This window comes from Esox lucius, chromosome 25 (genome assembly GCF_011004845.1).
Source record: "Esox lucius isolate fEsoLuc1 chromosome 25, fEsoLuc1.pri, whole genome shotgun sequence".
In the NCBI taxonomy this organism is placed as follows: domain Eukaryota; kingdom Metazoa; phylum Chordata; class Actinopteri; order Esociformes; family Esocidae; genus Esox; species Esox lucius.
The window spans coordinates 11058128-11069507 of record NC_047593.1 but is presented as its reverse complement, the minus strand read 5'-3'; the positions used below and the strand labels follow the sequence as shown (position 1 = coordinate 11069507).

At 42.4% G+C, this 11380-nt stretch overlaps 1 pseudogene; it reads right to left on the bottom strand.

Annotated features, from left to right (window-relative positions):
- Positions 1-5416: 5416 nt before the first annotated feature.
- On the bottom strand, positions 5417-6436 carry LOC114830629 (annotated as a pseudogene).
- Positions 6437-11380: the final 4944 nt, after the last annotated feature.

Genomic DNA, 11380 nt, shown 5'->3' with positions numbered 1-11380 from the left:
TTCCCCTTTGGTGAAGGAGCTGCATGTGAGAGCAGGCTTGTTGGTCATCCTGCCTTGCATCAACCTCTCCCCTCTCCCCTCTCCCCTCTCCCCTCTCCCCTCTCCCCTGTGTCTGGGAGCACCCCCAGGGCCGCCACACCCCGCTGCTGTACTCCTTCCTGATGGTCACTGTCTCCAGAGACAACGAGGGTCTATACTTCTGTCGCTGCCCAGCCCAGAGGGATGGTTTCTTTGACAGCGAGCCCTGCCTCACAGCCTCCTACCTGCTGACCATGGAGGAGCCTATTATCAATGACAGGATGCAGCCTATGATGGAGACACAGCCAGCGGGGTTGTTAGTGGTCTGTGTCCTGCTGGGGGTGCTGTTGGGATCTTTAGTAGCCACTTTATTTCTGAAGAGGCGGAGCTGGCGAACACAACACACCCCATTGGAGGACAGAAACGGAAGTGGAACCAATCAGGGTCAGTGGGAACGAGGCTTTGAGAATGAGCTGGTGATGAGTGATGCACCTCTGGGCTAATCTGGACTTAGATTTCTTTGGAGAGAGACTTGCATGATCAAAATGTGTCCTATTTGCACTGGAATGTTACTGTAAATAAAGTATATTTTTATATTTCACATCACCATTTTGTAATGTTAAAAGAGAATTTTTCTAAATTGGATTTTTTTAATGTAATCTTTATTTTCCATTTCTGCACAAACCATGCAGAAAGTATTCCTTCAATAAGTAGTTTCCAGTATCATATGATTTAATAATTCAATATACTTAACTCAGTGTGAAATAGACACACGAGACAGTGCTGGATCTGAGCTTTAGAGGGCAGTGTAGTTATGACTTTCTTCTCTTCCACTCACACATTCTGTCCATAAACCAGCAAACTTTGTAATGGAAAAACATGCTGTTTTGGAGAGCAACTGGAATTGTAAAAATCTACAAGTAGGGCTGTTGTGGAAATTCTTGAACAGATGTATACTTGGTCCTATAAATTAATAAATGGGTTACTAGTTAAAGGACTGAGTCCACATATTTGGATAAGAAAAGGAATGTGGTAGAGAGGGATCTGGTATTTGCCTAGGGGGCATCCTTGACCGGCATCAGCGGATTAGAGGGTTACTCATAAATCTGTATAACCCATCAGTGTCTATCTGTTGTTTGTCCAGACATAGTGACTAATCAAGAGTTGAGAAGGATACCCATGTGGGGGAGGACAGCCTGTCCCTTGTGTGAAGTCCAGGATATGTGATGGAACAAGGGGAATGTGTTTTATTGACATAAGACAGATGGGCAGCATCTTACCACACCCCTTTTTCCTCTATATATACGAACTGTTCATGTATTAATTTACAGACTCCTTGGGTGATTATGGTTGTAAGCATTTGACGCGTCTCTCTATTTGCAAATAAACTTAATTGTCCAAGATAATTTTGTCTCTGTCCTTACTCCTTTATAAGTTCTGATTGATGAAATTGCCATCACAGCTGGTATACATCAAAATTCATGGTTCCCTTAAGGAGGTGCATTGTTGTGCAGAATGTTAACCTGAGGCAACGTAGACAATCAAAAGAAAATACAGCTTTAATACCATTTCTACAAAGCTAAGCACTGCCGAACCAAACTGGGTTCCACTAAGTCTTTGTCTTCCCCGTCCCCGTCCCCGTCACACTTTTGGGAGCTCGTCCTAGGTTACTTATCCTGGTGTCTCGTAATTATTTCCTAGCGGCCGCTCAGGAGGTAAGTGCACAATACGGTTGGGCCTTTGGTTAAAACTGTTAACAGTACGGTGGGTGGACCACGGTATAAGACACCGGTGTAAGGAATATATTTTTGCTCAGGTTGGATGGATCGTCCCTCTGACCGCCCCCACCCTCCCGCGGTGTTCCGCCCGGCCGATCGCTGGGACTCCTTGGAGGTTTGCGTGGTCCATCCCGCCCGGCGACACTGCATCATTGGAGAACATTTCCCTACAATCGACATAGCCAACCCCGCTGGTGGCCGAGATAGCCACCGACTGGTTTCGCTCTATGGACCTTTTCGTTGTGAACGTGGTGATGCAGTAGGCTGTCTGGAGGCCGTTTTGCTCCACTTTGGCAGTGTTGAGGGAGTCTACGTGGGTCAAGAAAAGGTCCAAACTGGGGGAGTAGTACACACCATATCCGTAATCTCCCGTGTTTGCAGCGACTGAGACCAAAGATGACTACAGACCCAGGGTTGAGGAAGAAACAATGCTAACCGCTATGTTGAAATTTATGAAGCTACCGCTAGTCATTCGACTGGACATTACCCATGGGAATCAAGATACCCACTGTTTGGATGCATTGTTCCCACAAAAATAGAGACAGTTTCGGCTGCCTCTTTGGCCTCGCCGTGAGCGATCCAACAGGAACACGCAGGAACGCTAACCCGCCTGTGTGAGGGGTGCTGACGGTCAGAGGAGACGGACCAGAGAGCATCAACCAGTGAGATCATTCCTTAATACAATCCTGGTTTGTCTCTAACATATTTGGAGGATACAGGAGTGACAGCTTTCATATACTTTAGTAAACTATGTGGTTGGGTTTTGCATGTATGATTTGATGGATTTGTGGAAGTTGTCCTAGTAGGCAACCATTGGAATGTTAATGGTTAACAGATGTTTCTTAGAGGTGTATGTTGAGGCAAAAAGATTTGCTTGCTATTGCCTAGCTGGTTTGTTTCTCAAGATAACAATGTGTCCCTAATTGATAAGGGGACCATTCTTCAAGACTAGGGTCTGTTATCCTTAGGTTAGTAGACCATCCCCCACTCTAGGGTGAGGTCTGGGGTGATGGGGGGGGGTCATGTTTTATGACAGGTTAACCATGTCTCATGTCTCAGTGCTTAGAAGAAACTGACACTATGCAACATTTGGTGGAGTAATTAAAGGTTAAATTACAGTTACGTCATTTGAACTTTAAGATGGTGTGAAATGTCTTGATTTGCAATAAGGTATTTGATCATTAATGTGAAGCAAAGGTGAATTTGATTGTAGTTCCGATACAACACAAGCAGATGTAATTATATACAAACTGAGATCTGGTTAGGTGAACTACTCTTTCAGAGTGATACTTCAATGTAAGCAAACTATCTTAACTGATGATGAGAAATTGGAACAGTAATAGCAGATGGAAACTTTTGTTCTTCTGTTCTTTTTGTAGTTTTGTTATTTCTTGGTTGTTAAACCAACTATAGAAAAGAGTGGAATTGTTATTTTGCTACACTAGCAGGACAGAAGCACCAGAAATGTTAATGTTTTAACTATGTTGTTATTGTTTACAACTGTTCTAATCTATTTAGACAAAGGAAGCAGAAAGAAATTGGAAATATAGGTTTGAGTATTTAGTGGGACTGGGTTCTAATACATTAACAAGATGCAACAAGCTAATGTAATGGACATATTTCTGATTGTGTACTGTGCAGTTGCAACTAATCTTCTCAAGGAGAATTCACTGACAGGTACAGGACACTTGAAAGCGATTCAGCGATAGAGGACGGGTTGGAGCCCAGAGAGACTGAGTTTGGATTAAAGAACAACTGTGAGGTAGGCTGAGATAAGATAGATCTTAAACACACACACATACACACACACAGACTGTCCCACAGCTATGAGCGGTCTCTACCCTTGGGTGCCGCACATCTACAGTAATGCCTGGTTCCTGACAGCTGGACTAATTCTAGTCCTGATGATTCTGCCATGAGATGGAGAAGGCAGCCTCCAACCGAGAGGATGGGGGCTAAGGAAAGCTCCAGTTCTGGACAACGTTTACTAGGGCGTGGAAAGACCAACTGCACAACATCATGTCACACTGACTGGGTCCATACCAGGTACATCTCATCTGCTGTCCAGGTAGCTGAGAGAGGAACCTGGGGTCAACGACACATGCTACGGGAGGGCTTCGGTGTTTGAAGATAAGGCACAGTGAATTGAAGGGAAAAGTTAATTTTCTGGTACTGGTGACCATAACTTCTGACCCGGCCTGCAGCTATAGAGCCTTTAGCTAAAATTGGTCATCTTGGTTTTCACAAAGAAGAACACACAGATTCTCCTGACCTGGCTGATTAAGCAGCTAGAATGGAGAAAACTAGAGCTGTGTCATGGTAAACTGCATTTGAGGTATGAAGGACAACACCTTGGAAAATACATTTGACTTTCACGTTCTGTTACAATGGTCTGCCAAGAAATGGTTTATAACTGACTGACTGACTTTTGGAGGAGCAGAACATTTGTGATGACTTTGGAAGTACATCTAATTGGAACCATGAGAGGACTTTTCAGTGAATTTAATAATTGGCATGAGAGGACTTTGTACCAGTGACAAATTGAAGGATGTATTCAGTGATAGGTGTTTACACACCCACGTGTCGATGCTATATACCCCATACTGTCACTATATGTGTCACTTGAATAAATTTCCTTTGACCAATGATTTTAACATAAAAGGTTTTGCTGTCCTATGTTACAATTCTGTATAATGAAAATGTGTGATCTTGGAGTTAAAACGAAGGTAATGGTCTAGAAGCATGTAAACGAGGATCCAGATATTTCAGATATGTTCCGTCCTCAAAGTATAAGGGTAATGATATCGACAGGGTCATGTTGTTACAGATTACTGTTTTGTTGCAGTCTACATCCTAATGAGTGTTTAAGGATTGATACCAAGGCTTGATCTGGTTTTAAGAGGATGGATTGTTGTGGAAATTCTTGAACTGATGTATACTTGGTCCTATACATGTATAAATGGGTTTCTAGTTAAAGGACTGAGTCCCCATGTTTGGATAAGAAAAGGAATGTGGTAGAGAGGGATCTGGTATTTGCCCAGGGGGCATCCTTGACCGGCAACAGCAGACTAGAGGGTTACTCGTAAATCAGTAAATCTGTATAATCCTTTTAATGTCTATCTGTTGTTTGTTCAGACATTGTGACTCCTCAGGAGTTGAGAAGGTTACCCATGTGGGGGAGGACAGCTTGCCCCTTGTGTGAAGTCTAGGTATTGATAGAACAAAGGAAATGTGTTTTATTGACCAGACAGATGGGCAGCAACTTACCACACCCCTTTTTCTACTATAAGTACTGACTGTTCATGTATTAAGTTAGAGACTCCTCGCATGATTATGATTGTATGCGTTTGATGCGTCTCTTTATTTGCAAATGAACTTAATTGTGCAAGAGCATTTTATCTCTGTCCTTACTCCTTTAAAAGTTCCGATCGATGAAATTGCCATCACAGCTGGTATACCTCAAAATTCATGGTTCCCTTAAGGAGGTGCATTGTTGTGCAGAATGTTAATCTGAGGCAATGTAGACAATCAAAAGAAAATACAGCTTTAATACCATTTCTACAAAGCTAAGCACTGCTGAACCAAACTGGGTTCCACTAAGTCTTTGTCTTCCCCGTCCATTTCAGAGAAACATGGAGGTTCTGTGTCTGCTGGTGGTGCCTCCCACCTCTCTGATCGCATTTTCAATCTTAGACAGCATGGAGCTCTTGAATTTCATTGCCCATGAAAACATAGAGCGCTGGGTTAATCAAACTGTTGGCTTTGGCTACAGTGGTCCCCATGATAAGACCAGCTCTGATGACATCCTGGTTTTAGTTTTTTTGGTTCAGCTCAAGCAGTATGAAGACATGGTAGGGCAGCCAGGAGATGAAGAATGTAACAATCAGGGTAGTCATTACCCTGAGGGGCTTGGTGGACTTCCTCATCATTTGTCTGGTCCGTAGTTGCACAATGATAGTGGAGTAACAGAAGAAGATGACGAGGAAGGGCATTGCGAAGCCACCGATGAACCGACTCACTGCGATCATCTTGTGACTGTGTTGATCTGAGTAGTTATTGTAACACAAGCTCCTCCCTAAATTAGTTTTGACGTTTGTAAACACTGCAGAGGGGAGGCTCAGAGCAACAGAGGAAATCCAGGCTAAGAACACCACAACAGAAGCCTTGCCATTGGTGCAGTTGTTCTGAGCCCACACTGCAAACACCACCGACACACACCGGTCCACACTGATGACGGCCAGGATGAAGATGCTGCTGAACATGTTGAAGAACATCACAAATGAGTTGAACTTACACAAGCACAGTCCAAATGTCCAATTTTTTGTTACCGTGTAGACAATGTTGAACGCTATAAAGAGACACAATATGAAGTCGGACATGGCCAGGCTGAGGTACCAGGTAGTGCTGACCGTCCTCTTCATCTTGAGACCAGCGATCCAGATGACCAGGCCATTCCCAAGTACTCCAAACAGGAAGATGAGCACATTGACCACCAGGTAGAAGACCCAGGAAACCTCAGTGAAGCATGTTGTGTGGGTCTGGAAAGCAGCAACCTCTCCATTACCAGTGACATTGTCATATGTGTAATTGTAATAATCCCCATATTCATCATAACCGTAAATAGTTATAGAATCCTCCATTGTGTTTCAGGTATTTGACTTGTAATCCCTGTGAAGATAAGAAGTTTCAGTAGTTAGGCTGTGTTGTGTGGCTGGGGGGTTGCAGTCTGACATCATTGCCAATGCATTTGGGAGCCATTACAACATTAACTCATTTGGTGTGCTTGTGAAACCAAAGCACATCTGTAGATTGTTTTCATATTCACTTGATTAAATGGGCTAAAAATAACCCAACAAGTAACTCAACCATGAGTAACAATAGCACCTACGTTATTATAGTAATGTTAGTAAAAAAATGTATTTTAAAACCTCATTCACATTGATAACCCTCTTTCTGTATAACAAACCCATGGGGGCTAAATGGTTGAAGTTTTCTTTCTCCAACATGACTTATATATATATATAGCTGAAAACCAAAAAGCCCCCAACTTTAACATAGTCCTCATGATTACTTGAGCTTTTCAAGTAAAACTCTTTCTTTCTCGGTAGACGGCGCTGGAAGAACATCTGATGGATTGTGACTAACAGGGACACTAGAGGTCACCACACATTTGTGATACAGAAGTCCACTACTTGGCTGCAAACTGACCGTCCTCATCCTTGTGTGGTTCGTGTGAGACTCCCTGTAGTGGAAAGACTTCTACCCAATATAATCAGAACAAATATTATGATGTCACATGCTTCCTTATTCACAAGTGAAGATTAGAAAATGAAGATAACATTTCTTAACTCAATTAATGTATATACAAAGCAGTTATATATGAGCGCATGCAGGGGTGTAGGTTATTTGGGATTATGCACCTTGATTTAATTTATTTCATCATTCCTTTGCCTTGTTCTGTGGTACTCACATCTCTTGGAATCTCTATCTTGCTGTGGGCAATCACCATGTCTGTGAAGCGGATGCAACTTTCAACTGCAAGCCATTAGAGTGAGTGAAGGAGTGGTGTGACATGAGAGAATAATGGAAGGTTGAACACCAGGCAGACAGTGTTATTCTGGTTAGGTTGAAGCGGTTTGGTGGCACACCAACAGGGAGGTATTTTTCCTTTCTACTTTAATGTCAAGGTTTCTTTCCCTTTCTACTTTCAATTCTGAATGAATATGTTTCAATTTGTTTAGTTATGCATGTCTGGTCAGATGAGAAAGGAAAACTGCAACACATGTAGGCGATTGCAAAGCAGTGGACAGTTGTTGCCCTCCCTGTATGGGCCAGTGAATAGTTGGTTAACTTCCTGTATAGGCCAGTGGATAGTTGGTTCACTCCCTGTATGGGCCAGTGGATAGTTGGTTCGCTCCCTGTATGGGCCAGTGGATAGTTGGTTTGCTCCCTGTATGGGCCAGTGGATAGTTGGTTTGCTCCCTGTATGGACCAGTGGATATTTGGTTTGCTCCCTGTATGGGCCAGTGGATAGTTGTTTTGCTCCCTGTATGGGCCAGTGGATAGTTGGTTTGCTGGGCCAGTGTACTGTCAGTGGAGGAAGGTATGTGTGATTCATTAAGTTGGCCTATTTTATAACTTACTGTGGCTGTAATATTTAGAGGGGGAGGAAGATTAAACTTTTAAACACAAGGGGAGGATACATTTTAGTTGACAGTGTTATTAAGGGTGGTGCTTTTTGTATTGACTCTTAGAGTTTGACGAGCATAAATAACAAACAGCAATCTAACAAATCTATTACTTTCTGTGTCAGTTCCTGCACTTTCTTTTACAGACCCGTGCAGTTCCTCAGTGAGGTTAGTTCCTCTTACAGTTTCTCATCAAACCAGATCCTCTTTTTCCTCATTCTCTTAAAGTACTTCTGGCGACATATCAAGTGTGATTAAAGAACACAGGATGCATCTGTGCTTAATTTGTGAGTGTCATGTCAAAGGGTCTGAATACCAATATACATGAGTTTTCATTTGCAATAAATTTGTATACATTTTTATAACTTCTTTCTAGAAACGTTGTGGCACAAAATCTAACTATTAACAATTTAAATTGAAAAGCGCTGTACGTGTGTCAGGAGACTGTCTATTTTTCCATGAACATACATTAGTCTTCACCAAACCACACATTGGCGTAGCATGGCGATGCCAGGCTAATCACCCCCCCCCCCCCCATTTGTTATAGAAGGCCAAGCATGGACCCCTCACCAACCGCGGTGACCAAACAATGCAACAATAGAACAGACAACTCACTCACATTCCTTCCTGTATTTATCAAACAGATCCATAAACCCAACCTGGTCTCAGGACACTACGTAGACAATTTTACATAAATCCATGGCGCCCGATTTTGTATGATATGTGACGTTATGTTAGGTTACATTACAATGCGCCACCAAAACGTATGATACATAACAAAATTATTAAAACATAACATACGAACACCAGACAAACATATGATATTTACGAACGCTATGAAAGACAAATATATATATTATTTTTTACCTGTATTTCAAACTGGCAACGTTTGGATGAGAAGGCAGTCACCCTACCCACTGCCCCACACTGGATATGCAGATTTAGGATGAGTAACAGCAACACCAAGGTCACTAGAATATGTTATAAAAGCATTTTATTGTTAAAGTTAGGTTAACATAAGGCATCACAGTCTGGGGTTAGGGTTAAGGTTAGCTATCACAGCACTGGGGTTAAGGTTAGGGTTAAGGTTTAGGCTAAAGTTAGGAAACAAAAAATGTTAGGTTAGGTCACACAGCTCCGGGGTTCAGGTTAGGGTTTGGGTTAAAGTTAGGTATCACAGCCCTGGGGTTAAGGTTAGGGTTATGGTTTGGTTTAGAGTTACAAAGAAAATCACATATTTATGTTGAGACAACACCACCCACCGTTAGTGATTACATGTTCCTCACTGGAGCAGTATGCAGCATGACTATGATTTCTTCAGTCTCCTGAAACTAGCAAGTCACCTCTTTGTGGTGTGAAAGTTTGAGCAGCATCACTCTGAGCTCATACCTCACAGACACAGACAAACGCTACATTCCAACACTACCTCCTACCCACCCAACCACAACGCTCATGTTGTTCTTACGAGCAATCAGAGTGCTATAAAAAAACAGTGTGGTTGTAGCAGTTACACAGCACGGAGATATAAAAACAGAACATTTGGGAGTGAAAGATCATTAAACGATTCAGTATGTCTCACTGATTACAAACAGAGAGTGATAAATGAGATAATCACAGATGAGGCACCGTGACACTTCAACCAGTTTGCTTAAACCACTGCAGGCAGTTCCACCTACAACAATGGTATCACCGGTAAGTACAAGCCACACAAACAACATCCAACCCTGTTTACTTGAAATGATTCAGCTATTTAATTTTTTTGATGAGGGATTGTGCTTTGTTGTGAGTAGGTGACTCCTGTTTCCCAGCACCACTCAACACATTTGTTTTGAACACACCATGGACTGTCCTGTCACAACTACACACACCTGATTGTAATTTCCCATCATTACTAAGTGTATATCTGTTCCCTCTTCTACCCTGGTTCTCCTGTGTTATTGTCTTCCCTGTTTTGTGTATGATTTAGGTGCAGTTTTGGCAGTACCTATAGTCCTGGCATTGTCCCATTTCTTTTTGAATTCTATTTGTATAAGAACATAAGATTGGAGGAGGAGGAACAGTGTGGTTTTCGTCCAGGCCGTGGAACACTGGACCAGCTCTATACCCTTGACGGGGTGTTGGAGGGTTCATGGGAGTTTGCCCAACCAATCCACATGTGTTTTGTGGATTTGGAGAAGGCATTCGACTGTCTCCCTCGCGGCATCCTGTGGAGGGTGCTTTGGGAATATGGTGTCCTGGGTCCTTTGCTAAGGGCTGTCACGACCGAAGCAGGAGCTTGGTCCGCATTGCCGGCAGTAAGTCAGACTTGTTCCCAGTGCATGTTGGACTCCGGCAGGGCTGCCCTTTGTTGCCGGTTCTGTTCATAATTTTTATGGAAAGAATTTCTAGGCGCAGTCAGGGGCCGGAGGGTGTCAAGTTTGGGGACCACACGATTTCGTCTCTCCTTTTTGCGGATGATGTTGTCGTGTTGGCCCCTTCAAGCCAGGACCTTCAGCATGCACTGGGACGGTTTGCAGCCGAGTGTGAAGGGGGGGTGTGGCGTGCAAAAAGAGTTAAAAAAAAAAGAGTGCAAAAAAATCCTCTTCCTAAGTTAAAATATTTGTATTTTGTTGTTAGAAAATGATTATGAATTAGTTTTATTTGCATTAATTGAGGTCTGAAAAACAATGCATATTTTTTGGTTATTTTGACCAGTTGATATTTTCAACAAACAAAAAAACACTCTAAAAGACAAAAGATGCACTTGTAATTTGGGAGTAATGATGTTAATAGTTTATAGAATGAAACAAAACTTTTTACTCAAATACTTACCAATGAATAGTAAAACCGGAGAAACTGTTAATATTTCAGTGGTCTCTTAATTTTTTCCAGAGCTGTATATATATTTCTATACATATCACTAAATAGTTTGATATTTATGAAAAATAAGTTAATCATATGCCTTCGCAGTCACCAGATTTCAACACAACTGAAAGAGATTTTGGACCAACGTGTTAGACAGCACTCATCACCACCATCATCTAAACAACAAATGAGGGAATATATTATAGAAGAATGGTGTTCAATCCCTCCAGTAGAATTCCAGAGACTAGTAGAATCTATACCAAGGTGCATTGAAGCTGTTCTGGCGGCTGGTTGTGGCCCAACACCTTACTGAGACACTAAGTAGTTGAGTACATTTTGATGACAAGTTGATATAAATAATGGCTTGGAACAATATTTATAGAAGCGAGGGATGGTTGCGGCCGATAGTAGAACCTCGGATTCAGTAGAACCTCGGATTCAGGAGGAACAGTGTGGTTTTCGTCCGGGCCGTGGAACACTGGACCAGCTCTATACCCTCTACGGGGTGTTGGAGGGTTCATGGGAGTTTGCCCAACCAATCCACATGTGTTT